The sequence below is a fragment of the Misgurnus anguillicaudatus genome, chromosome 8 (genome assembly GCF_027580225.2).
Source record: "Misgurnus anguillicaudatus chromosome 8, ASM2758022v2, whole genome shotgun sequence".
NCBI lineage: Eukaryota > Metazoa > Chordata > Actinopteri > Cypriniformes > Cobitidae > Misgurnus > Misgurnus anguillicaudatus.
The window spans coordinates 5,285,001-5,305,327 of record NC_073344.2 but is presented as its reverse complement, the minus strand read 5'-3'; the positions used below and the strand labels follow the sequence as shown (position 1 = coordinate 5,305,327).

The window sequence follows — 20,327 nt, the reverse complement described above, 5'->3', positions numbered from 1 at the left end:
GTGAGTGTGAGTGAGTTAGTGTAAACGAGTGGGTGTGAGTAACTGTGAGAGTAAGTGTGAGCTAGTGTGTCAATGTGAGTGATGGCGAGTGGGTGTGAGTGTGAGTAAGTGTGAGTAAGTGTGAGTGAGTGTGAATGTATGTGTTAGTAAGTGTGTAAATGTGAGTAAGTGTGAGTGAGTGTGAATGTATGTGTTAGTAAGTGTGTAAATGTGAGTAAGTGTGAGTGTAAGAATGAGTGAGTTACTGTAAATGAGTGGGTATGAGTAACTGTGAGAGTAAGTGTGAGCAAGTGTGTCAATGTGAGTGATTGTGAGTAAGTGTGAGTAAGTGTGTAAATGTGAGTAAGTGTGTAAATGTCAGTGAGTGTGAGTAAGTGTGGTTTTGAGGTAGTGTGTAAATGTGAGTAAGTGTGAGTTTAAGTGTGAGTGAGTTAGTGTAAATAAGTGGGTGTGAGTAACTGTGAGAGTAAATGTGAGCAAGTGTGTCAATGTGAGTGAGTGTGAGTAAATGTGAGAAAGTGTGTCAATGTGAGTGAGTGTGAGTAAATGTGAGAAAGTGTGTCAATGTGAGTGAGTATGAGAAAGTGTGAGTGAGTGTGAATGTAAGTGTTAGTAAGTGTGTAAATGAGAGTGATTGTGTAAATGTGAGTGAGTGCGAGTAAGTGTAAATGTGAGTAAGTGTGTAAATGTGAGTAAGTGTGTAAATGTGAGTGAGTGTGAGTAAGTGTGAGTGAGTGTGAATGTAAGTGTGTAAATGTGAGTAAGTGTGTAAATGTGAGTAAGTGCGAGTGGGTGTGAGTAGGTGTGAGAGTGGGTGTGAGTAAGTATGAGAGTAAGTGTGAGCAAGTGTGTCAATGTGAGTGAGTGTGAGTAAATGTGAGCAAGTGTGTCAATGTGAGTGAGTGTGAGTAAGTGTGAGTGAGTGTGAATGTAAGTGTTAGTAAGTGTGTAAATGTGAGTGATTGTGAGTAAGTGTGAGTGAGTGTGAATGTAAGTGTTAGTAAGTGTGTAAATGTGAGTGATTGCGAGTGTGAGTAAGTGTGTCAATGTGAGTAAGTGTGAGTAAGTGTGAGTCAGTGTGAATGTAAGTGTTAGTAAGTGTGTAAATGTGAGTGAGAGTGTAAATGTGAGCGAGTGTGAGTAAGTGTGAGTGTGAGTAAGTGTGTAAATGTGAGTGAGTGTGAGTAAGTGTGGGTGAGTATGAATGTAAGTGTTTGTAAGTGTGTAAATATGAGTGAGAGTGTAAATGTGAGCGAGTGTGAGTAAGTGTGAGTGTGAGTAAGTGTGTAAATGTGAGTAAGTGTGAGTGAGTGTGAATGTAAGTGTTAGTAAATGTGCAAATGTGAGTAAGTGTGAGTGGTAGTGTGAGTGAGTTAGTGTAAATGAGTGGGTGTGAGTAACTGTGAGAGTAAGTGTGAGCAAATGTGTCAATGTGAGTGAGAGTAAATGTGAGTAAGTGTGTCAACGTGAGTGAGAGTAAATGTGAGCAAGTGTGTCAATGTAAGTGAGTGTGAGTAAGTGTGAGTGTAAGTGTGTAAATGTGAGTAAGTGTGTAAATGTGAGTAAGTGTAAGTGGGTGTGAGTAGGTGTGAGAGTGGGTGTGAGTAAGTATGAGAGTAAGTGTGAGCAAGTGTTACAATGTGAGTGAGTGTGAGTAAATGTGAGCAAGTGTGTCAATGTGAGTGAGTGTGAGTAAGTGTGAGTGAGTGTAAATGTAAGTGTTAGTAAGTGTGTAAATCTGAGTGATTGTGTAAATGTGAACGAATGCGAGTAAGTGTGAGTGTTAGTGTGTAAATGTGAGTAAGTGTGTAAATGTGAGTAAGTGTGTAAATGTGAGTGAGTGTAAGCGTGAGTGTGAATGTAAGTGTTACTAAGTGTGTAAATGTGAGTGAGAGTGTAAATGTGAGCGAATGTGAGTAAGTGTGAGTGTGAGTAAGTGTGTAAATGTGAGTAAGTGTAAGTGGGTGTGAATGTAAGTGTTAGTAAGTGTGCAAATGTGAGTAAGTGTGAGTGTTAGTGTGAGTGAGTTAGTGTAAATGAGTGGGTGTGAGTAACTGTGAAAGTAAGTGTGAGCAAGTGTGTCAATGTGAGTGATGGCGAGTAAGTGTGAGTAAGTGTGTAAATGTGAGTGTGTAAATGTGAGAAAGTGTGAGTGTAAGTGTGAGTGAGTTAGTGTAAATGAGTGGGTGTAAGTAACTGTGAAAGTAAGTGTGAGCAAATGTGTCAATGTGAGTGATTGTGCGTAAATGTGAGTGAGTGTGAGTGAGTGTGTAAATGTGAGTAGTGTGTAAATGTCAGTGAGTCTGAGTAAGTGTGAGTGTGAGTTAGTGTGTAAATGTCAGTGAGTGTGAATAAGTTTGAGTGTGAGTAAGTGTGTAAATGTGAGTAAGTGTGAGTAAGTGTGTCAATGTGAGTGAGTGTGAGTGGGTGTGAGTAAGTGTGTAAATGTGAGCGGGTGTGTCAATGTGAGTGAGTGTGAGTGAGTGAGTGTGAGTAAGTGTGTAAATGTCAGTGAGTGTGAATAAGTTTGAGTGTGAGTAAGTGTGTAAATGTGAGTAAGTGTGAGCAAGTGTGTCAATGTGAGTGAGTGTGAGTGGGTGTGAGTAAGTGTGTAAATGTGAGCGGGTGTGTCAATGTGAGTGAGTGTGAGTGAGTGTGAGTGTGTAAATGTCAGTGAGTGTGAGTAAGTGTGAGTATGAATAAGTGTGTAAACGTGAGTGAGTGTGAGTAAGTGTGAGTGAGTGTGAATGTAAGTGTTAGTAAATGTGTAAATGTGAGTGAGTCTGAGTAAGTGTGAGTGTGAGTAAGTGTGTAAATGTCAGCGAGTGTGAGTAGGTGTGTCAATGTGAGTAAGTGTGAGTGGGTGTGAGAGTAAGTGTAAAAAAGTGTGTCAATGTGAGTAAGTGTGAGTCAGTGTGAGTCAGTGTGAATGTAAGTGTTAGTTAGTGTGTAAATGTGAGTAAGTGTGAGTTTAAGTGTGAGTGAGTTAGTGTAAATAAGTGTGAATGCATGTGTTAGTAAGTGTGTAAATGTGAGAAAGTGTGAGAGTAAATGTGAGCAAGTGTGTCAATGTGAGTGATTGTGAGTAAGTGTGAGTGAGTGTGAATGTAAGTGTTAGTAAGTGTGTAAATCTGAGTGATTGTGTAAATGTGAACGAATGCGAGTAAGTGTGAGTGTAAGTGTGTAAATGTGAGTGGGTGTGTAAATGTCAGTGAGTGATAGTAAGTGTGGGTGTGAGGTAGTGTGTAAATATGAGAAAGTGTGTAAATGTGAGTGGGTGTGATTGGGTAAGTAAGTGAGAGAAAGTGTGAGTGGGTGTGAGTGGATGTGAGTAAGTGTGAGAGTATATGTGAGCAAGTGTGTCAATGTGAGTGAGTGTGAGTAAATGTGAGTAAGTGTGTCAATGTGAGTGAGTGTGAGTAAGTATGAGTGAGAGTGAATCTAAGTGTTAGTAAGCGTGTAAATGTGAGCGAGTTTTGCAAATGTGAGTGAGTGTAAGTGTGAGTGTGAGTAAGTGTGTAAATGTGAGTAAGTGTGTAAATGAGTGTAAGTGTGAGTGAGTGTGAATGTAAGTGTTAGTAAGTGTGTAAATGTGAGTGAGTGTGTAAATGTGAGCGAGTGTGAGTAAGTGTGAGTGTGAGTAAGTGTGTAAATGTTAGTAAGTGTGAGTAAGTGTGAGTGAGTGTGAATGTAAGTGTTAGTAAGTGTGCAAATGTGAGTAAGTGTGAGTGTGAGTGAGTTAGTGTAAACGAGTGGGTGTGAGTAACTGTGAGAGTAAGTGTGAGCAAGTGTGTCAATGTGAGTGATGGCGAGTGGGTGTGAGTGTGAGTAAGTGTGAGTAAGTGTGAGTGAGTGTGAATGTATGTGTTAGTAAGTGTGTAAATGTGAGTAAGTGTGAGTGAGTGTGAATGTATGTGTTAGTAAGTGTGTAAATGTGAGTAAGTGTGAGTGTAAGAATGAGTGAGTTACTGTAAATGAGTGGGTATGAGTAACTGTGAGAGTAAGTGTGAGCAAGTGTGTCAATGTGAGTGATTGTGAGTAAATGTGAGTAAGTGTGTAAATGTGAGTAAGTGTGTAAATGTCAGTGAGTGTGAGTAAGTGTGGTTTTGAGGTAGTGTGTAAATGTGAGTAAGTGTGAGTGGGTGTGATTGGGTGAGTAAGTGTGAATAGGTGTGAGTGTATGTGAGTAAGTGTGAGAGTATATGTGAGCAAGTGTGTCAATGTGAGTGAGTGTGAGTAAATGTGAGCAAGTGTGTCATTGTGAGTGAGTGAGTGTGAGTAAGTATGAGTGAGTGTTAATCTAAGTGTTAGTAAGTGTGTAAATGTGAGTGAGTTTGTAAATGTGAGCGAGTGTGAGTAAGTGTGAGTGTGAGTAAGTGTGTAAATGTTAGTAAGTGTGAGTAAGTGTGAGTGAGTGTGAATGTAAGTGTTATTAAGTGTGCAATTGTGAGTAAGTGTGAGTGTGAGTGAGTTAGTGTAAACGAGTGGGTGTGAGTAACTGTGAGAGTAAGTGTGAGCAAGTGTGTCAATGTGAGTGATGGCGAGTGGGTGTGAGTGTGAGTAAGTGTGAGTAAGTGTGAGTGAGTGTGAATGTATGTGTTAGTAAGTGTGTAAATGTGAGTAAGTGTGAGTGAGTGTGAATGTATGTGTTAGTAAGTGTGTAAATGTGAGTAAGTGTGAGTGTAAGAATGAGTGAGTTACTGTAAATGAGTGGGTATGAGTAACTGTGAGAGTAAGTGTGAGCAAGTGTGTCAATGTGAGTGATTGTGAGTAAATGTGAGTAAGTGTCTGAATGTGAGTAAGTGTGTAAATGTCAGTGAGTGTGAGTAAGTGTGGTTTTGAGGTAGTGTGTAAATGTGAGTAAGTGTGAGTGGGTGTGATTGGGTGAGTAAGTGTGAGTAGGTGTGAGTGTATGTGAGTAAGTGTGAGAGTATATGTGAGCAAGTGTGTCAATGTGAGTGAGTGTGAGTAAATGTGAGCAAGTGTGTCATTGTGAGTGAGTGAGTGTGAGTAAGTATGAGTGAGTGTTAATCTAAGTGTTAGTAAGTGTGTAAATGTGAGTGAGTTTGTAAATGTGAGCGAGTGTGAGTGTGAGTAAGTGTGTTAATATGAGTAAGTGTGTAAATTAGTGTGAGTAAGTGTGAGTGAGTGTGAATGTAAGTGTTAGCAAGTGTGCAAAGGTGAGTAAGTGTGAGTGTAAGTGTGAGTGAGTTAGTGTTAATGAGTGGGTGTGAGTAATTGTGAGAGTAAGTGTGAGTGAGTGTGAATGTAAATGTTAGTAAGTGTGTAAATGTGAGTGAGAGTGTAAATGTGAGCGAGTGTGAGTAAGTGTGAGTGTAAGTAAGTGTGTATATGTGAGCGAGTGTGAGTGTGAATGTAAGTGTTTGTAAGTGTGCAAATGTGAGTTAGTGTGAGTGTAAGTGTGAGTGAGTTAGTGTAAATGAGTGAGTGTGAGTAACAGTGAGAGTAAGTGTGAGCAAGTGTGTCAATGTGAATGATGGCGAGTAAGGGTGTGAGTGAGTGTGAATGTAAGTGTTAGTAAGTGTGTAAATGTGAGTGAGAGTGTAAATGTGAGCGAGTGTAAGTAAGTGTGAGTGTGAGTAAGTGTGTAAATGTGAGTAAGTGTGAGTGAGTGTGAATGTAAGTTTTAGTAAATGTGCAAATGTGAGTAAGTGTGAGTGAGTTAGTGTAAATGAGTGGGTGTGAGTAACTATGAGAGTAAGTGTGAGCAAGTGTGTCAATGTGAGAAAGTGTGTAAAGGCGAGTAAGCGTGTAGATGTCAGTGAGTGTGAGTAAGTGTGAGTAAGTGTGTAAATGTGAATAAGTGTGAGTGGGTGTGAGTAGGTGTAAGAGTGGGTTTGAGTAAGTGTGTCAATATGAGTGAGTGTGAGTAAATGTGAGCAAGTGTGTCAATGTGAGTGAGTGTGAGTGTGAGTAAGTGTGTAAATGTGAGTAAGTGTGTAAATGTGAGTGAGTGTGAGTAAGTGTGAGTGAGTGTGAATGTAAGTGTTAGTAAGTGTGTAAATGTAAGTGAGAGTGTAAATGTGAGCGAGGGCGAGTAAGTGTGAGTGTTCGTAAGTGTGCAAATGTGAGTAAGTGTGAGTGTAAGTGTGAGTGAGTTAGTGTAAATGAGTGGGTGTGAGTAACTGTGAGAGTAAGTGTGAGCAAGTGTGTCAATGTGAGTGATGGCGAGTAAGTGTGTAAATGTGAGTAAGTGTGTAAATGTGAGTAAGTGTGTAGATGTCAGTGAGTGTGAGTAAGTGTGAGTAAGTGTGTAAATGTGAGTAAGTGTGAGTGGGTGTGAGTAAGTGTGAGAGTAAGTGTGAGTGGGTGTGAGAGTAAGTGTGAACAAGTGTGTCAATGTGAGTGAGTGAGTGATTGTGAGTAAGTGTGTAAATGTGAGTAAGTGTGTAAATGTCAGTGAGTGTGAGTAAGTGTGGTTGTGAGTAAGTGTGTAAATGTGAGTAAGTGTGAGTGGGTGTGATTCGGTGTGAGTAAGTGTGAGAGTGAGTGTGAGTGGGTGTGAGTAAGTGTGAGAGTAAATGTGAGCAAGTGTGTCAATGTGAGTGAGTGTGAGTAAATGTGAGCAAGTTTGTCAATGTGAGTGAGTGTGAATGGGTGTGAGTAAGTGTGAGAGTAAGTGTTAGCAAGTGTGTCAATGTGAGTGAGTGTGAGTGGGATGTGAGTAAGTGTGAGAGTAAATGTGAGCAAGTGTGTCAATGTGAGTGAGTGGGTGTAAGTGTGAAAGTAAATGTGAGCAAGTGTGTCAATCTGAGTGTGAGTAAATGTGAGCAAGTGTGTCAATGTGAGTGAGTGTGAGTAAGTGTGAGTGAGAGTAAATGTGAGCAAGTGTGTCAATGTGAGTGAGTGTGAGTAAGTGTGAGTGAGTGTAAATGTAAGTGTTAGTAAGTTTGTAAATGTGAGTGAGTGTGTAATTGTGAGCGAGTGTGAGTAAGTGTGAGTGTAAGTGTGTAAATGTGAGTAAGTGTGTAAATGTGAGTAAGTGTGAGTGGGTGTGAGTAGGTGTGAGAGTGGGTGTGAGTAAGTATGAGAGCAAGTGTGAGCAAGTGTGTCAATGTTAGTGAGTGTGAGTGGGTGTGAGTAAGTGTGAGAGTAAATGTGAGCAAGTGTGTCAATGTGAGTGAGTGTGAGTAAGTAAGTGTGAGTGATTGTGAATTTAAGTGTTAGTAAGTGTGTAAATGTGAGTGAGTGTGTAAATGTGAGCGAGTGTGAGTAAGTGTGAGTGTGAGTAAGTGTATAAATGTGAGTGAGTGTGTAAATGTGAGTGAGTGTGAGTATGTTTGAGTGTGAGTGTGAGTAAGTGTGTAAATGTTAGTAAGTGTGACTCAATGTGAGTGAGTGTGAATGTAAGTGTTAGTAAGTGTGCAAAGGTGGGTAAGTGTGAGTGTAAGTGTGAGTGAGTTAGCGTAAATGAGTGGGTGCGAGTAACTGTGAGAGTAAGTGTGAGCAAGTGTGTCAATGTAAGTGAGTGAGTGATTGTGAGTAAGTGTGTAAATGTGAGTAAGTGTGTAAATGTCAGTGAGTGTGAGTAAGTGTGGGTGTGAGTATTTGTGTAAATGTGACAAAGTGTGTAAATGTGAGTAAGTGTGTGTGGGTGTGATTCGGTGTGAGTAAGTGTGAGAGTAAGTGTGAGTGTGTGTGAGTAAGTGTGAGAGTAAATGTAAGCAAGTGTGTCAATGTGAGTGAGTGTGAGTAAATGTGAGCAAGTGTGTCAATGTGAGTGAGTGTGAGTGGGTGTGAGTAAGTGTGAGAGTAAGTGTTAGCAAGTGTGTCAATTTGAGTGAGTGGGTGTGAGTAAGTGTGAGAGTAAATGTGAGCAAGTGTGTCAATGTGAGTGGGTGTGAGAGTAAGTGTGAGCAAGTGTGTCAATGTAAGTGAGTGAGTGATTGTGAGTAAGTGTGTAAATGTGAGTAAGTGTGTAAATGTCAGTGAGTGTGAGTAAGTGTGGGTGTGAGTATTTGTGTAAATGTGACAAAGTGTGTAAATGTGAGTAAGTGTGTGTGGGTGTGATTCGGTGTGAGTAAGTGTGAGAGTAAGTGTGAGTGTGTGTGAGTAAGTGTGAGAGTAAATGTAAGCAAGTGTGTCAATGTGAGTGAGTGTGAGTAAATGTGAGCAAGTGTGTCAATGTGAGTGAGTGTGAGTGGGTGTGAGTAAGTGTGAGAGTAAGTGTTAGCAAGTGTGTCAATGTGAGTGAGTGGGTGTGAGTAAGTGTGAGAGTAAATGTGAGCAAGTGTGTCAATGTGAGTGGGTGTGAGTAAATGTGAGCAAGTGTGTCAATGTGATTGAGTGTGAGTGGGTGTGAGTAAGTGTGAGAGTAAGTGTTAGCAAGTGTGTCAATGTGAGTGAGTGTGAGTGGGTGTGAGTAAGTGTGAGAGTACGTGTGAGCAAGTGTGTCAATGTGAGTGAGTGTGAGTAAGTGTGAGTGAGTGTGAATGTAAGTGTTAGTAAGTGTGTAAATGTGAGTGAGTGAGAAAAGTAACGACTTCATGAACTTCTTTACTAAGAAAATTACGATTATTAGGTGAAACATTATAGGTACGCAAGCAGCCACCACTCTACCCAATAATACATTTAACGCTAGCTTACCATACGAACATCTTGAGTCATTTAAACCTACAACAATAGAAGAGCTATCTAAATTAGTAACGTCATCCAAATCATCGTCATGTATATTAGACCCCATTCCCACAAAATTATTAAAAGAGGTATTTCATGTAGTGTCACACCCAGTACTAAATATCTTTAACTCATCACTAGAATTAGGCTACGTTCCAACAGCTTTCAAACTAGCAGTTATTAGACCGCTCATTAAAAAAACACACCTTGACCAGAGAGATCTTAATAACTTTAGACCAATCTCAAATCTCCCTTTTCTTTCTAAAATATTAGAAAAAATAGTGGCAAGCCAGCTACGCACATTCTTAGCAAATAATAGTAGGTATGAAAAGTTTCAGGATTCAGGCCCCACCATAGCACAGAGACAGCACTGCTTAGAGTTACAAATGACCTTCTCCTAACATCCGATCGTGGCGAAATCTCACTCCTTATATTATTAGACCTTAGTGCAGCCTTTGACACAATAGATCACACAATCTTACTCAATAGGCTAGAAAACTATGTTGGCATCAGTGGTCAGGCGCTAGCCTGGTTCAGATCGTATCTAACCAATCGCTTTCACTTTGTTTATGTAAATGAGGAGGAGTCATATCACTCCCTGGTTAAAGGAGTGGTGAATCAAAAACTCAATTTTAACTTGATAATTTGTTATATAAGAGGTCATCATACTTAACTTAACATCCTGCAAGTTTCAGAACTGAAAACGTCCGTGCTACTGAAATATAACCGTTTTTGGCACCAAGCCAGCTAAACACTCCAGTGAAAAATTCGGAAATCTATGACGTCAAAGTAGAATTGAAACACCTCCCCATAACCAAAAGGACAAGTCTACTTTTGTAGCTCCGCCCACAGCTTCGCGTGACACACGTGTGTCTTAACGAGTAAACATGTCTTTAAAGATTGACAAATGTAACCAAAATGACTTTTGACGCTGTGATCTGTTATGATACCATGGAAACGCATTTTCGGTTGTGGAAGAACTGCGTGGGAACAACACAGACGCTAAATACTTCAATTCGGAGGCTTGAAACATAACATTAGCAATATGCGTGGATAAAGTTTGCTTTTGAAGAAGTTCCAGCTCGTGTGGGGAGTGTTGTTAACGTTGTGTACATGGATTCATTTGTAAAGAAGTCGATGCTGGATTTGCAGAGAGACTCAGAAGCACCACTTATATTGGATCTGACAACAATGACACAGCAGTATAATTCACAGTAAGACATTTTACTTTATTTAAGTTACTGCGTTTCACTATTGCTTTGTTAAAAGAGATTGCTTGATATGTCCTGTTGTAACATCCGTGTCTAAACACGTTTGTTTGACTGTTTTAATTTACTAAAAACATTAAACGATTAATAAAGGTACAACACTTAACAATACGACTGTAATTTAAAGGTAGAAATATACAAAGTTAGTTATAAGGAAGGATTTATCAGCCGCAGTTTAGATTCTGATGCCCGTTTACTGTGTTTTATACGGTAATTTAGGCGAGTTGCGTTTGAAAGGTCAAACACTCAACAAAGCTTATTTTTTGTCATATAACTGTGGTATTTAACATTACGTGAATGTAAAAGCAACCTCACAAGCACAATAGAAATATACAAAGTTATTGATAAGGATTTATTAGCCGCAGTTTAGATTCGGATGCACGCTTACTGTGTTTTATACGGTAATTTAGTCACGTCGAGTTTTGTTTCTACTTTAATATACGTATTTTCATTTATGTGTATCATGTTTAGCACCCAGAATCTTTTGTGTCTCAAACATATTTGTGTTCGGCTGCTATTTTTATCACATTAATGTTTTTAAAACATTTCCCTACATGTAATGACGGGGAACGAAGCTGTCCAATCATAGCAGTGGGTGTTTACGTTCAGGTCTTCAATGCGGCCCGCCCCTTCAAACGAACCATTTCTCAAGACAGCCACTAATCCATGTTACAAAATAGCATATTACTTATTGCTTTTGATGTTTTTGAATGTAAAAACCAAGCGAACATCATAAGTAGACATCAGACAACTGTATAAAACAATAAAATCAACAAATTCACCGCCCCTTTAAATACGGCGTACCGCAGGGATTAGTTTTAGGTCCTATCCTGTTCTCGTTATATATGTTAACTCTAGGAGATATTATCAGGAAACATGACATACGGTTTCACTGCTATGCAGATGATACCCAGCTGTACACCTCCTCACATCCCAGCGAAACACACCAGTTTTCTACGCTAACAGACTGCATCAGCGATATTAGTGACTGGATGGCACATAACTTTCTTATGCTAAACTCCAATAAGACAGAGATACTTGTTATCGAACCGAATCGCCACAAACATAATATGACAGATTACAAGTTGCCCATAGATGGCTGCACTGTGGTGCCATCCTCCACGGTTAAGAATTTAGGTGTGATGTTCGACAGCAATTTATCCTTCGATAGCCATATCTCCAATGTCTTCCGCACAGCATTCTTCCATAAATATCTCAAAAATACGCCATATGTTGTCTGCATCAGATGCAGAGATGCTTATCCACGCTTTTATGACCTCTAGAATAGACTATTCTAACTCGTTACTTGGAGGATGCCATGCAAATAGGTAAACAAGCTTCAGCTAGTTCAAAACGCTTCTGCAAGAGTGCTTATTCGCCCTAAGAAGTATGACCACATAAGCCCAATTCTGGCATCTTTACACTGGCTACCAGTTAAATATCGCATACAATTTAAAATATTACTAATCACCTACAAAGCCTTAAATTTCCTAGCACCCTCATATCTTAGAGAATTATTATCAGAATACAATCCATCACATGCATTCCGGTCTCTTAATTATCCCTAAAATATCAAAAGTGTCTAGAGGTGGCAGATCCTTTTTCTACTTAGCCCCTAAGATATGGAATGATTTACCAACCGATGTCAGAAAATCAGAGACAGTAGATAACTTTAAATCTAGACTTAAAACTTTTCTCTTTAACAAGGCATTCACATAATTGGTTTTAGTAATGGTACTTATCTCACAATAGCTACCTTGTACAAGCTAATAAATAAATAAATTAAAACCTTATTTTCGTCAACACTCCAAAGCATGGTAAATGTCATTAATACTCTTTAGTAATATGTTGAAACTTTGAATTAGTTGTCGGTTGAGTCTTAATTTCCACATATGGCCGGGTTGCGATTTTGGCTTTTTCCCATGATCTTGAGAATAGTATGTCATACAGAACCGTTTGCCACTGTACGTTAGTATTAACAACGGCAGTGGGCCGTATTAACAACGGCAGTGGGGCCTCTGGCCTTAGTCAAACAAGTTTCTGTTTCTGTTTTATAGATCACCCTGGGCACACAAATTTTCTAAAATCATCAACTATAAATCCGGGGTTTTTTTCTCCTAGGGGTTTTTTCAACCCAGGGAGGCAGCCTTCTTGGGCTTAACTTCTATACGTTACATTAGTAATACATTCGCTTTAATGTTGATTTATAGCCGCAGCAAATTTAGCTGCTTGTGCTATTGTGTATTATGTTGTGCTATCTGTCGATTTTCTGTGCTTTTCAATGCTTCTATTAATGTAAAGCTGCTTTGATACAATTACCAAATTGTGAAAAGCGCTATATAAATAAAATTGAATTGAATTGAATTGAATTAAATCCCTAAGTGTCAAAGAACACCAAAAGAAACCTGATAGGGATGCTGCTCAGTGGTAGAGCGCATGCTTCGCATGTAAAAGGTCCTGGGTTCAATCCCCAGCATCTCCAAATGCGTTCATGATTTTAAGAACCCCTGAATAAGTGTTGACATTGCATTTGATGTAAAAGTCAAGCAGTATTCTTTTGTCTGTTCTTCTTGCCTCACGTAAAGTGAAAAACCTCATTTTGCAAGAAAGTGACAAGCCAAGCGGGGATGTAACTCAGTGGTAGAGTGCATGCTTTGCATGTATGAGGTCCTGGGTTCAATCCCCAGCATCTCCAAATGCTTTCATGATTTTAAGAACCCCTGAATAAGTGTTGACATTGCATTTGATGTAAAAGTCAAGCAGTATTCTCTTGTCTGTTCTTCTTGCCTCACGTAAAGTGAAAAACCTCATTTTGCAAGAAGGTGACAAGCCAAGCGGGGATGTAACTCAGTGGTAGAGTGCATGCTTTGCATGTATGAGGTCCTAGGTTCAATCCCCAGCATTTCCAAATGCCTTCATGATTTTAAGAACCCCTGAATAAGTGTTGATGTTGCATCTGATTTACAAGTCATACAGTAGTTTCTTGTCTGCTCTTTTTGCCCCACGTAAAGTGAGAAATCTCATTTAGCAGGAAAGTGACACACCATGTGGGGGGATGTAGCTCAGTGGTAGAGCGCATGCTCTGCATGTATGAGGTCCTGGGTTCAATCCCCAGCATCTCCATAATCTTTCATGGTTTTAAGAACCCCTGATTAAGTGTTGATGTTGCATTTGATTTTCAAGTCAAGCAGTAGTCTCTTGTCTGTTCTTCTTGCCTCACGTAAAATGAAAAACCTCGTTTTGCAGGAAAGTAATTAGCCAAGCGGGGATGTAGTTCAGTGGTAAAGTCCATGCTTTGCATGTATGAGGTCCTGGGTTCAATCCCCAGCATCTCCAAATGGGTTCATGATTTTAAGAACCCCTGAATAAGTGTTGACATTGCATTTGATGTAAAAGTCAAGCAGTATTCTTTTGTCTGTTCTTCTTGCCTCACGTGAAGTGAAAAACCTCATTTTGCAAGAAAGTGACCAAGCCAAGCGGGGATGTAGCTGAGTGGTAGAGTCCATGCTTTGCATGTATGAGGTCCTTGGTTCAATCCCCAGCATCTCCAAATTCCTTCATGATTTTAAGAACCCCTGAATACGTGTTGATGTTGCCTCAGTGTGCAAGAAAGTGACAAGCCAAGTGGGGATGTAGCTCAGTGGTAGAGCGTATGCTTTGCATGTATGAGGTCCTGCGTTCAATCCCCAGCATCTCCAAATGCCTTCATGATTTTAAGAACCCCTGAATAAGTGTTGATGTTGCATCTGATTTACAAGTCATACAGTAGTTTCTTGTCTGCTCTTCTTGCCTCACGTAAAATGAAAAACCTGGTTTTGCAGGATAGTCACCAGCCAAGTGGGGATGTAGCTCAGTGGTAGAGCGTATGCTTCGCATGTATGAGGTCCTGGGTTCGATCCCCAGCATCTCCAAATGCGTTCATGATTTTAAGAACCCCTGAATAAGTGTTGACATTGCATTTGATGTAAAAGTCAAGCAGTATTCGCTTGTCTTTTCCACTTGCCTCACGTAAAATGAAAAACCTTGTTTTGCAGGAAAGTCACCAGCCAAGTGGGGATGTAGCTCAGTGGTAGAGCGCATGCTTCGCATGTATGAGGTCCTGGGTTCAATCCCCAGCATCTCCAAAATCTTTCATGATTTTAAGAACCCCTGAGTAAGTGTTGATGTTGCATTTGATTTACAAGTCAAGCAGTAGTCTCTTGTCTGTTCTTCTTGCCTCACGTAAAATGAAAAACCTGGTCTGGCAGGAAATTCAACAGCCAAGCGGGGATGTAGCTCAGTGGTAGAGCGCATGCTTTGCATGTATGAGGTCCTGGGTTCAATCCCCAGCATCTCCAAAATCTTTCATGATTTTAAGAACCCCTGAATAAGTGTTGACATTGCATTTGATGTAAAAGTCAAGCAGTATTCTCTTGTCTGTTCCTCTTGCCTCACGTAAAGTGAAAAACCTCAGTGTGCTAGAAAGTGACAAGCCAAGTGGGGATGTAGCTCAGTGGTAGAGCGCATGCTTTGCATGTATGAGGTCTTGGGTTCAATCCCCAGCATCTCCAAATGCCTTCATGATTTTAAGAACCCCTGAATAAGTGTTGATGTTGCATCTGATTTACAAGTCATACAGTAGTTTCATGTCTGCTCTTTTTGCCTCACGTAAAGTGAGAAATCTCATTTAGCAGGAAAGTGACACACCATGTGGGGGGATGTAGCTCAGTGGTAGAGCGCATGCTTTGCATGTATGAGGTCCTGGGTTCAATCCCCAGCATCTCCAAATGCTTTCATGATTTTAAGAACCCCTGAATAAGTGTTGACGTTGCATTTGATTTAAAAGTCAAGCAGTATTCTCTTGTCTGTCCTTCTTGCCTCACGTAAAGTGAAAAACCTCAGTTTGCAAGAAAGTGACAAGCCAAGGGGGGATGTAACTCTGTGGTAGAGTGCATGCTTTGCATGTATGAGGTCCTGGGTTCAATCCCCAGCATCTCCAAATTCATTCATGATTTTAAGAACCCCTGAGTAAGTGTTGATGTTGCATTTGATTTGCAAGTCAAGCAGTAGTCTCTTGTCTGTTCTTCTTGCCTCACGTAAAATGAAAAACCTTGTTTTGCAGAAAAGTCACCAGCCAAGTGGGGATGTAGCTCAGTGGTAGAGCGCATGCTTCGCATGTATGAGGTCCTGGGTTCAATCCCCAGCATCTCCAAAATCTTTCATGATTTTAAGAACCCCTGAGTAAGTGTTGATGTTGCATTTGATTTTCAAGTCAAGCAGTAGTCTCTTGTCTGTTCTTCTTGCCTCACGTAAAATGAAAAACCTCGTCTGGCAGGAAATTCAACAGCCAAGCGGGATGTAGCTCAGTGGTAGAGCCATGCTTTGCATGTGTGAGGTCTTGGGTTCAATCCCCAGCATCTCCAAATGGGTTCATGATTTTAAGAACCCCTGAATAAGTGTTGACATTGCATTTGATGTAAAAGTCAAGCAGTATTCTCTTGTCTGTTCCTCTTGCCTCACGTAAAGTGAAAAACCTCAGTGTGCAAGAAAGTGGCAAGCCAAGTGGGGATGTAGCTCAGTGGTAGAGCGTATGCTTTGCATGTATGAGGTCCTGGGTTCAATCCCCAGCATCTCCAAATGCCTTCATGATTTTAAGAACCCCTGTATACGTGTTGATGTTACATTTGATTTACAAGTCATACAGTAGTTTCTTGTCTGTTCCTCTTGCCTCACGTAAAGTGAAAAACCTCAGTTTGCAAGAAAGTGACAAGCCAAGGGGGGATGTAACTCAGTGGTAGAGTGCATGCTTCGCATGTATGAGGTCCTGGGTTCAATCCCCAGCGTCTCCAAATGGGTTCATGATTTTAAGAACCCCTGAATAAGTGTTGACATTGCATTTGATGTAAAAGTCAAGCAGTATTCTCTTGTCTGTTCCTCTTGCCTCACGTAAAGTGAAAAACCTCAGTGTGCAAGAAAGTGACAAGCCAAGTGGGGATGTAGCTCAGTGGTAGAGCGTATGCTTTGCATGTATGAGGTCCTGGGTTCAATCCCCAGCATCTCCAAATGCCTTCATGATTTTAAGAACCCCTGAATAAGTGTTGATGTTGCATCTGATTTACAAGTCATACAGTAGTTTCTTGTCTGCTCTTCTTGCCTCACGTAAAATGAAAAACCTGGTTTTGCAGGATAGTCACCAGCCAATTGGGGATGTAGCTCAGTGGTAGAGCGCATGCTTCGCATGTATGAGGTCCTGGGTTCAATCCCCAGCATCTCCAAAATCTTTCATGATTTTAAGAACCCCTGAGTAAGTGTTGATGTTGCATTTGATTTTCAAGTCAAGCAGTATTCTCTTGTCTGTTCTTCTTGCCTCACGTAAAATGAAAAACCTCGTCTGGCAGGAAATTCAACAGCCAAGCGGGGATCTAGCTCAGTGGTAGAGCGCATGCTTTGCATGTATGAGGTCCTGGGTTCAATCCCCAGCATCTCCAAATGGGTTCATGATTTTAAGAACCCCTGAATAAGTGTTGACATTGCATTTGATGTAAAAGTCAAGCAGTATTCTCTTGTCTGTTCCTCTTGCCTCACGTAAAGTGAAAAACCTCAGTGTGCAAGAAAGTGATAAGCCAAGTGGGAATGTAGCCCAGTGGTAGAGCGCATGCTTTGCATGTATGAGGTCCTGGGTTCAATCCCCAGCATCTCCAAATTCCTTCATGGTTTTAAGAACCCCTGAATAAGTGTTGATGTTGCATTTGATTTACAAGTCAAGCAGTAGTCTCTTGTCTGTTCTTCTTGCCTCACGTAAAATGAAAAACCTGGTCTGGCAGGAAATTCAACAGCCAAGTGGGGATGTAGCTCAGTGGTAGAGCGCATGCTTTGCATGTATGAGGTCCTGGGTTCAATCCCCAGCATCTCCAATATCTTTCATGATTTTAAGAACCCCTGAATAAGTGTTGACATTGCATTTGATGTAAAAGTCAAGCAGTATTCTCTTGTCTGTTCCTCTTGCCTCACGTAAAGTGAAAAACCTCAGTGTGCTAGAAAGTGACAAGCCAAGTGGGGATGTAGCTCAGTGGTAGAGCGCATGCTTTGCATGTATGAGGTCTTGGGTTCAATCCCCAGCATCTCCAAATGCCTTCATGATTTTAAGAACCCCTGAATAAGTGTTGATGTTGCATCTGATTTACAAGTCATACAGTAGTTTCTTGTCTGCTCTTGCCTCACGTGAAGTGAAAAACCTCATTTTGCAAGAAAGTGACAAGCCATGCAGGGATGTAGCTCAGTGGTAGAGCGCATGCTTTGCATGTATGAGGTCCTGGGTTCAATCCCCAGCATCTCCAAATTCCTTCATGATTTTAAGAACCCCTGAATAAGTGTTGATGTTGCATCTGATTTACAAGTCATACAGTAGTTTCTTCTCTGCTCTTCTTGCCTCACGTAAAGTGAAAAACCTCGTCTGGCAGGAAATTCAACAGCCAAGCGGGGATGTAGCTCAGTGGTAGAGCGCATGCTTTGCATGTATGAGGTCTTGGGTTCGATCCCCAGCATCTCCAAATGCATTCATGATTTTAAGAACCCCTGAATAAGTGTTGACATTGCATTTGATGTAAAAGTCAAGCAGTATTCGCTTGTCTTTTCCACTTGCCTCACGTAAAATGAAAAACCTTGTTTTGCAGGAAAGTCACCAGCCAAGTGGGGATGTAGCTCAGTGGTAGAGCGCATGCTTCGCATGTATGAGGTCCTGGGTTCAATCCCCAGCATCTCCAAAATCTTTCATGATTTTAAGAACCCCTGAGTAAGTGTTGATGTTGCATTTGATTTACAAGTCAAGCAGTAGTCTCTTGTCTGTTCTTCTTGCCTCACGTAAAATGAAAAACCTGGTCTGGCAGGAAATTCAACAGCCAAGCGGGGATGTAGCTCAGTGGTAGAGCGCATGCTTTGCATCTATGAGGTCCTGGGTTCAATCCCCAGCATCTCCAAAATCTTTCATGATTTTAAGAACCCCTGAATAAGTGTTGACATTGCATTTGATGTAAAAGTCAAGCAGTATTCTCTTGTCTGTTCCTCTTGCCTCACGTAAAGTGAAAAACCTCAGTGTGCTAGAAAGTGACAAGCCAAGTGGGGATGTAGCTCAGTGGTAGAGCGCATGCTTTGCATGTATGAGGTCCTGGGTTCAATCCCCAGCATCTCCAAATGCCTTCATGATTTTAAGAACCCCTGAATAAGTGTTGATGTTGCATCTGATTTACAAGTCATACAGTAGTTTCATGTCTGCTCTTTTTGCCTCACGTAAAGTGAAAAACCTCAGTGTGCAAGAAAGTGACAAGCCAAGTGAGGATGTAGCTCAGTGGTAGAGCGTATGCTTTGCATGTATGAGGTCCTGGGTTCAATCCCCAGCATCTCCAAATGCCTTCATGATTTTAAGAACCCCTGAATAAGTGTTGATGTTGCATCTGATTTACAAGTCATACAGTAGTTTCTTGTCTGCTCTTCTTGCCTCACGTAAAATGAAAAACCTGGTTTTGCAGGATAGTCACCAGCCAATTGGGGATGTAGCTCAGTGGTAGAGCGCATGCTTCGCATGTATGAGGTCCTGGGTTCAATCCCCAGCATCTCCAAAATCTTTCATGATTTTAAGAACCCCTGAGTAAGTGTTGATGTTGCATTTGATTTTCAAGTCAAGCAGTATTCTCTTGTCTGTTCTTCTTGCCTCACGTAAAATGAAAAACCTCGTCTGGCAGGAAATTCAACAGCCAAGCGGGGATCTAGCTCAGTGGTAGAGCGCATGCTTTGCATGTATGAGGTCTTGAGTTCAATCCCCAGCATCTCCAAATGGGTTCATGATTTTAAGAACCCCTGAATAAGTGTTGACATTGCATTTGATGTAAAAGTCAAGCAGTATTCTCTTGTCTGTTCCTCTTGCCTCACGTAAAGTGAAAAACCTCAGTGTGCAAGAAAGTGATAAGCCAAGTGGGGATGTAGCTCAGTGGTAGAGCGCATGCTTTGCATGTATGAGGTCCTGGGTTCAATCCCCAGCATCTCCAAATGCCTTCATGATTTTAAGAACCCCTGAATAAGTGTTGATGTTGCATTTGATTTACAAGTCATACAGTAGTTTCTTGTCTGCTCTTCTTGCCTCACGTAAAATGAAAAACCTGGTCTGGCAGGAAATTCAACAGCCAAGTGGGGATGTAGCTCAGTGGTAGAGCGCATGCTTCGCATGTATGAGGTCCTGGGTTCAATCCCCAGCATCTCCAATATCTTTCATGATTTTAAGAACCCCTGAATAAGTGTTGACATTGCATTTGATGTAAAAGTCAAGCAGTATTCTCTTGTCTGTTCCTCTTGCCTCACGTAAAGTGAAAAACCTCAGTGTGCTAGAAAGTGACAAGCCAAGTGGGGATGTAGCTCAGTGGTAGAGCGCATGCTTTGCATGTATGAGGTCCTGGGTTCAATCCCCAGCATCTCCAAATGCCTTCATGATTTTAAGAACCCCTGAATAAGTGTTGATGTTGCATCTGATTTACAAGTCATACAGTAGTTTCTTGTCTGCTCTTGCCTCACGTGAAGTGAAAAACCTCATTTTGCAAAAAAGTGACAAGCCATGCAGGGATGTAGCTCAGTGGTAGAGCGCATGCTTTGCATGTATGAGGTCCTGGGTTCAATCCCCAGCATCTCCAAATTCCTTCATGATTTTAAGAACCCCTGAATAAGTGTTGATGTTGCATCTGATTTACAAGTCATACAGTAGTTTCTTCTCTGCTCTTCTTGCCTCACGTAAAGTGAAAAACCTCGTCTGGCAGGAAATTCAACAGCCAAGCGGGGATGTAGCTCAGTGGTAGAGCGCATGCTTTGCATGTATGAGGTCTTGGGTTCGATCCCCAGCATCTCCAAATGCATTCATGATTTTAAGAACCCCTGAATAAGTGTTGACATTGCATTTGATGTAAAAGTCAAGCAGTATTCGCTTGTCTTTTCCACTTGCCTCACGTAAAATGAAAAACCTTGTTTTGCAGGAAAGTCACCAGCCAAGTGGGGATGTAGCTCAGTGGTAGAGCGCATGCTTCGCATGTATGAGGTCCTGGGTTCAATCCCCAGCATCTCCAAAATCTTTCATGATTTTAAGAACCCCTGAGTAAGTGTTGATGTTGCATTTGATTTACAAGTCAAGCAGTAGTCTCTTGTCTGTTCTTCTTGCCTCACGTAAAATGAAAAACCTGGTCTGGCAGGAAATTCAACAGCCAAGCGGGGATGTAGCTCAGTGGTAGAGCGCATGCTTTGCATTTATGAGGTCCTGGGTTCAATCCCCAGCATCTCCAAAATCTTTCATGATTTTAAGAACCCCTGAATAAGTGTTGAAATTGCATTTGATGTAAAAGTCAAGCAGTATTCTCTTGTCTGTTCCTCTTGCCTCACGTAAAGTGAAAAACCTCAGTGTGCTAGAAA

The 20,327-nt window shown here is 41.0% G+C and overlaps 28 non-coding genes across 28 annotated transcripts; all 28 read left to right on the top strand.

Moving 5' to 3' along the window:
* The first annotated feature begins 12,528 nt into the window (after positions 1-12,528).
* Positions 12,529-12,600, top strand: trnaa-ugc (transfer RNA alanine (anticodon UGC)). Its single transcript has one exon. It is a non-coding gene; the product is annotated as a tRNA-Ala (tRNA).
* Positions 12,601-12,956: 356 nt separating this feature from the next.
* trnaa-ugc (transfer RNA alanine (anticodon UGC)) lies at positions 12,957-13,028 on the top strand. Its single transcript has one exon. It is a non-coding gene; the product is annotated as a tRNA-Ala (tRNA).
* Positions 13,029-13,744: 716 nt separating this feature from the next.
* Positions 13,745-13,816, top strand: trnaa-cgc (transfer RNA alanine (anticodon CGC)). Its single transcript has one exon. It is a non-coding gene; the product is annotated as a tRNA-Ala (tRNA).
* Positions 13,817-13,957: 141 nt separating this feature from the next.
* Positions 13,958-14,029, top strand: trnaa-cgc (transfer RNA alanine (anticodon CGC)). Its single transcript has one exon. It is a non-coding gene; the product is annotated as a tRNA-Ala (tRNA).
* Positions 14,030-14,170: 141 nt separating this feature from the next.
* On the top strand, positions 14,171-14,242 carry trnaa-ugc (transfer RNA alanine (anticodon UGC)). The gene has a single exon. It is a non-coding gene; the product is annotated as a tRNA-Ala (tRNA).
* A 141-nt stretch (positions 14,243-14,383) lies between these two features.
* Positions 14,384-14,455, top strand: trnaa-ugc (transfer RNA alanine (anticodon UGC)). The gene has a single exon. It is a non-coding gene; the product is annotated as a tRNA-Ala (tRNA).
* Positions 14,456-14,598: 143 nt separating this feature from the next.
* On the top strand, positions 14,599-14,670 carry trnaa-cgc (transfer RNA alanine (anticodon CGC)). Its single transcript has one exon. It is a non-coding gene; the product is annotated as a tRNA-Ala (tRNA).
* Positions 14,671-15,024: 354 nt separating this feature from the next.
* Positions 15,025-15,096, top strand: trnaa-cgc (transfer RNA alanine (anticodon CGC)). Its single transcript has one exon. It is a non-coding gene; the product is annotated as a tRNA-Ala (tRNA).
* Positions 15,097-15,448: 352 nt separating this feature from the next.
* On the top strand, positions 15,449-15,520 carry trnaa-ugc (transfer RNA alanine (anticodon UGC)). Its single transcript has one exon. It is a non-coding gene; the product is annotated as a tRNA-Ala (tRNA).
* Positions 15,521-15,661: 141 nt separating this feature from the next.
* Positions 15,662-15,733, top strand: trnaa-ugc (transfer RNA alanine (anticodon UGC)). The gene has a single exon. It is a non-coding gene; the product is annotated as a tRNA-Ala (tRNA).
* Positions 15,734-15,874: 141 nt separating this feature from the next.
* On the top strand, positions 15,875-15,946 carry trnaa-ugc (transfer RNA alanine (anticodon UGC)). The gene has a single exon. It is a non-coding gene; the product is annotated as a tRNA-Ala (tRNA).
* A 141-nt stretch (positions 15,947-16,087) lies between these two features.
* trnaa-cgc (transfer RNA alanine (anticodon CGC)) lies at positions 16,088-16,159 on the top strand. The gene has a single exon. It is a non-coding gene; the product is annotated as a tRNA-Ala (tRNA).
* A 141-nt stretch (positions 16,160-16,300) lies between these two features.
* On the top strand, positions 16,301-16,372 carry trnaa-cgc (transfer RNA alanine (anticodon CGC)). Its single transcript has one exon. It is a non-coding gene; the product is annotated as a tRNA-Ala (tRNA).
* Positions 16,373-16,726: 354 nt separating this feature from the next.
* Positions 16,727-16,798, top strand: trnaa-ugc (transfer RNA alanine (anticodon UGC)). The gene has a single exon. It is a non-coding gene; the product is annotated as a tRNA-Ala (tRNA).
* A 141-nt stretch (positions 16,799-16,939) lies between these two features.
* trnaa-ugc (transfer RNA alanine (anticodon UGC)) lies at positions 16,940-17,011 on the top strand. The gene has a single exon. It is a non-coding gene; the product is annotated as a tRNA-Ala (tRNA).
* A 138-nt stretch (positions 17,012-17,149) lies between these two features.
* trnaa-ugc (transfer RNA alanine (anticodon UGC)) lies at positions 17,150-17,221 on the top strand. The gene has a single exon. It is a non-coding gene; the product is annotated as a tRNA-Ala (tRNA).
* A 141-nt stretch (positions 17,222-17,362) lies between these two features.
* On the top strand, positions 17,363-17,434 carry trnaa-ugc (transfer RNA alanine (anticodon UGC)). The gene has a single exon. It is a non-coding gene; the product is annotated as a tRNA-Ala (tRNA).
* Positions 17,435-17,575: 141 nt separating this feature from the next.
* Positions 17,576-17,647, top strand: trnaa-cgc (transfer RNA alanine (anticodon CGC)). Its single transcript has one exon. It is a non-coding gene; the product is annotated as a tRNA-Ala (tRNA).
* A 141-nt stretch (positions 17,648-17,788) lies between these two features.
* trnaa-ugc (transfer RNA alanine (anticodon UGC)) lies at positions 17,789-17,860 on the top strand. Its single transcript has one exon. It is a non-coding gene; the product is annotated as a tRNA-Ala (tRNA).
* Positions 17,861-18,001: 141 nt separating this feature from the next.
* trnaa-ugc (transfer RNA alanine (anticodon UGC)) lies at positions 18,002-18,073 on the top strand. The gene has a single exon. It is a non-coding gene; the product is annotated as a tRNA-Ala (tRNA).
* Positions 18,074-18,427: 354 nt separating this feature from the next.
* trnaa-cgc (transfer RNA alanine (anticodon CGC)) lies at positions 18,428-18,499 on the top strand. The gene has a single exon. It is a non-coding gene; the product is annotated as a tRNA-Ala (tRNA).
* Positions 18,500-18,853: 354 nt separating this feature from the next.
* trnaa-cgc (transfer RNA alanine (anticodon CGC)) lies at positions 18,854-18,925 on the top strand. The gene has a single exon. It is a non-coding gene; the product is annotated as a tRNA-Ala (tRNA).
* Positions 18,926-19,066: 141 nt separating this feature from the next.
* Positions 19,067-19,138, top strand: trnaa-ugc (transfer RNA alanine (anticodon UGC)). Its single transcript has one exon. It is a non-coding gene; the product is annotated as a tRNA-Ala (tRNA).
* Positions 19,139-19,279: 141 nt separating this feature from the next.
* trnaa-ugc (transfer RNA alanine (anticodon UGC)) lies at positions 19,280-19,351 on the top strand. Its single transcript has one exon. It is a non-coding gene; the product is annotated as a tRNA-Ala (tRNA).
* Positions 19,352-19,489: 138 nt separating this feature from the next.
* Positions 19,490-19,561, top strand: trnaa-ugc (transfer RNA alanine (anticodon UGC)). The gene has a single exon. It is a non-coding gene; the product is annotated as a tRNA-Ala (tRNA).
* Positions 19,562-19,702: 141 nt separating this feature from the next.
* On the top strand, positions 19,703-19,774 carry trnaa-ugc (transfer RNA alanine (anticodon UGC)). The gene has a single exon. It is a non-coding gene; the product is annotated as a tRNA-Ala (tRNA).
* A 141-nt stretch (positions 19,775-19,915) lies between these two features.
* Positions 19,916-19,987, top strand: trnaa-cgc (transfer RNA alanine (anticodon CGC)). The gene has a single exon. It is a non-coding gene; the product is annotated as a tRNA-Ala (tRNA).
* A 141-nt stretch (positions 19,988-20,128) lies between these two features.
* trnaa-cgc (transfer RNA alanine (anticodon CGC)) lies at positions 20,129-20,200 on the top strand. Its single transcript has one exon. It is a non-coding gene; the product is annotated as a tRNA-Ala (tRNA).
* The last annotated feature ends 127 nt before the right edge of the window (positions 20,201-20,327 follow it).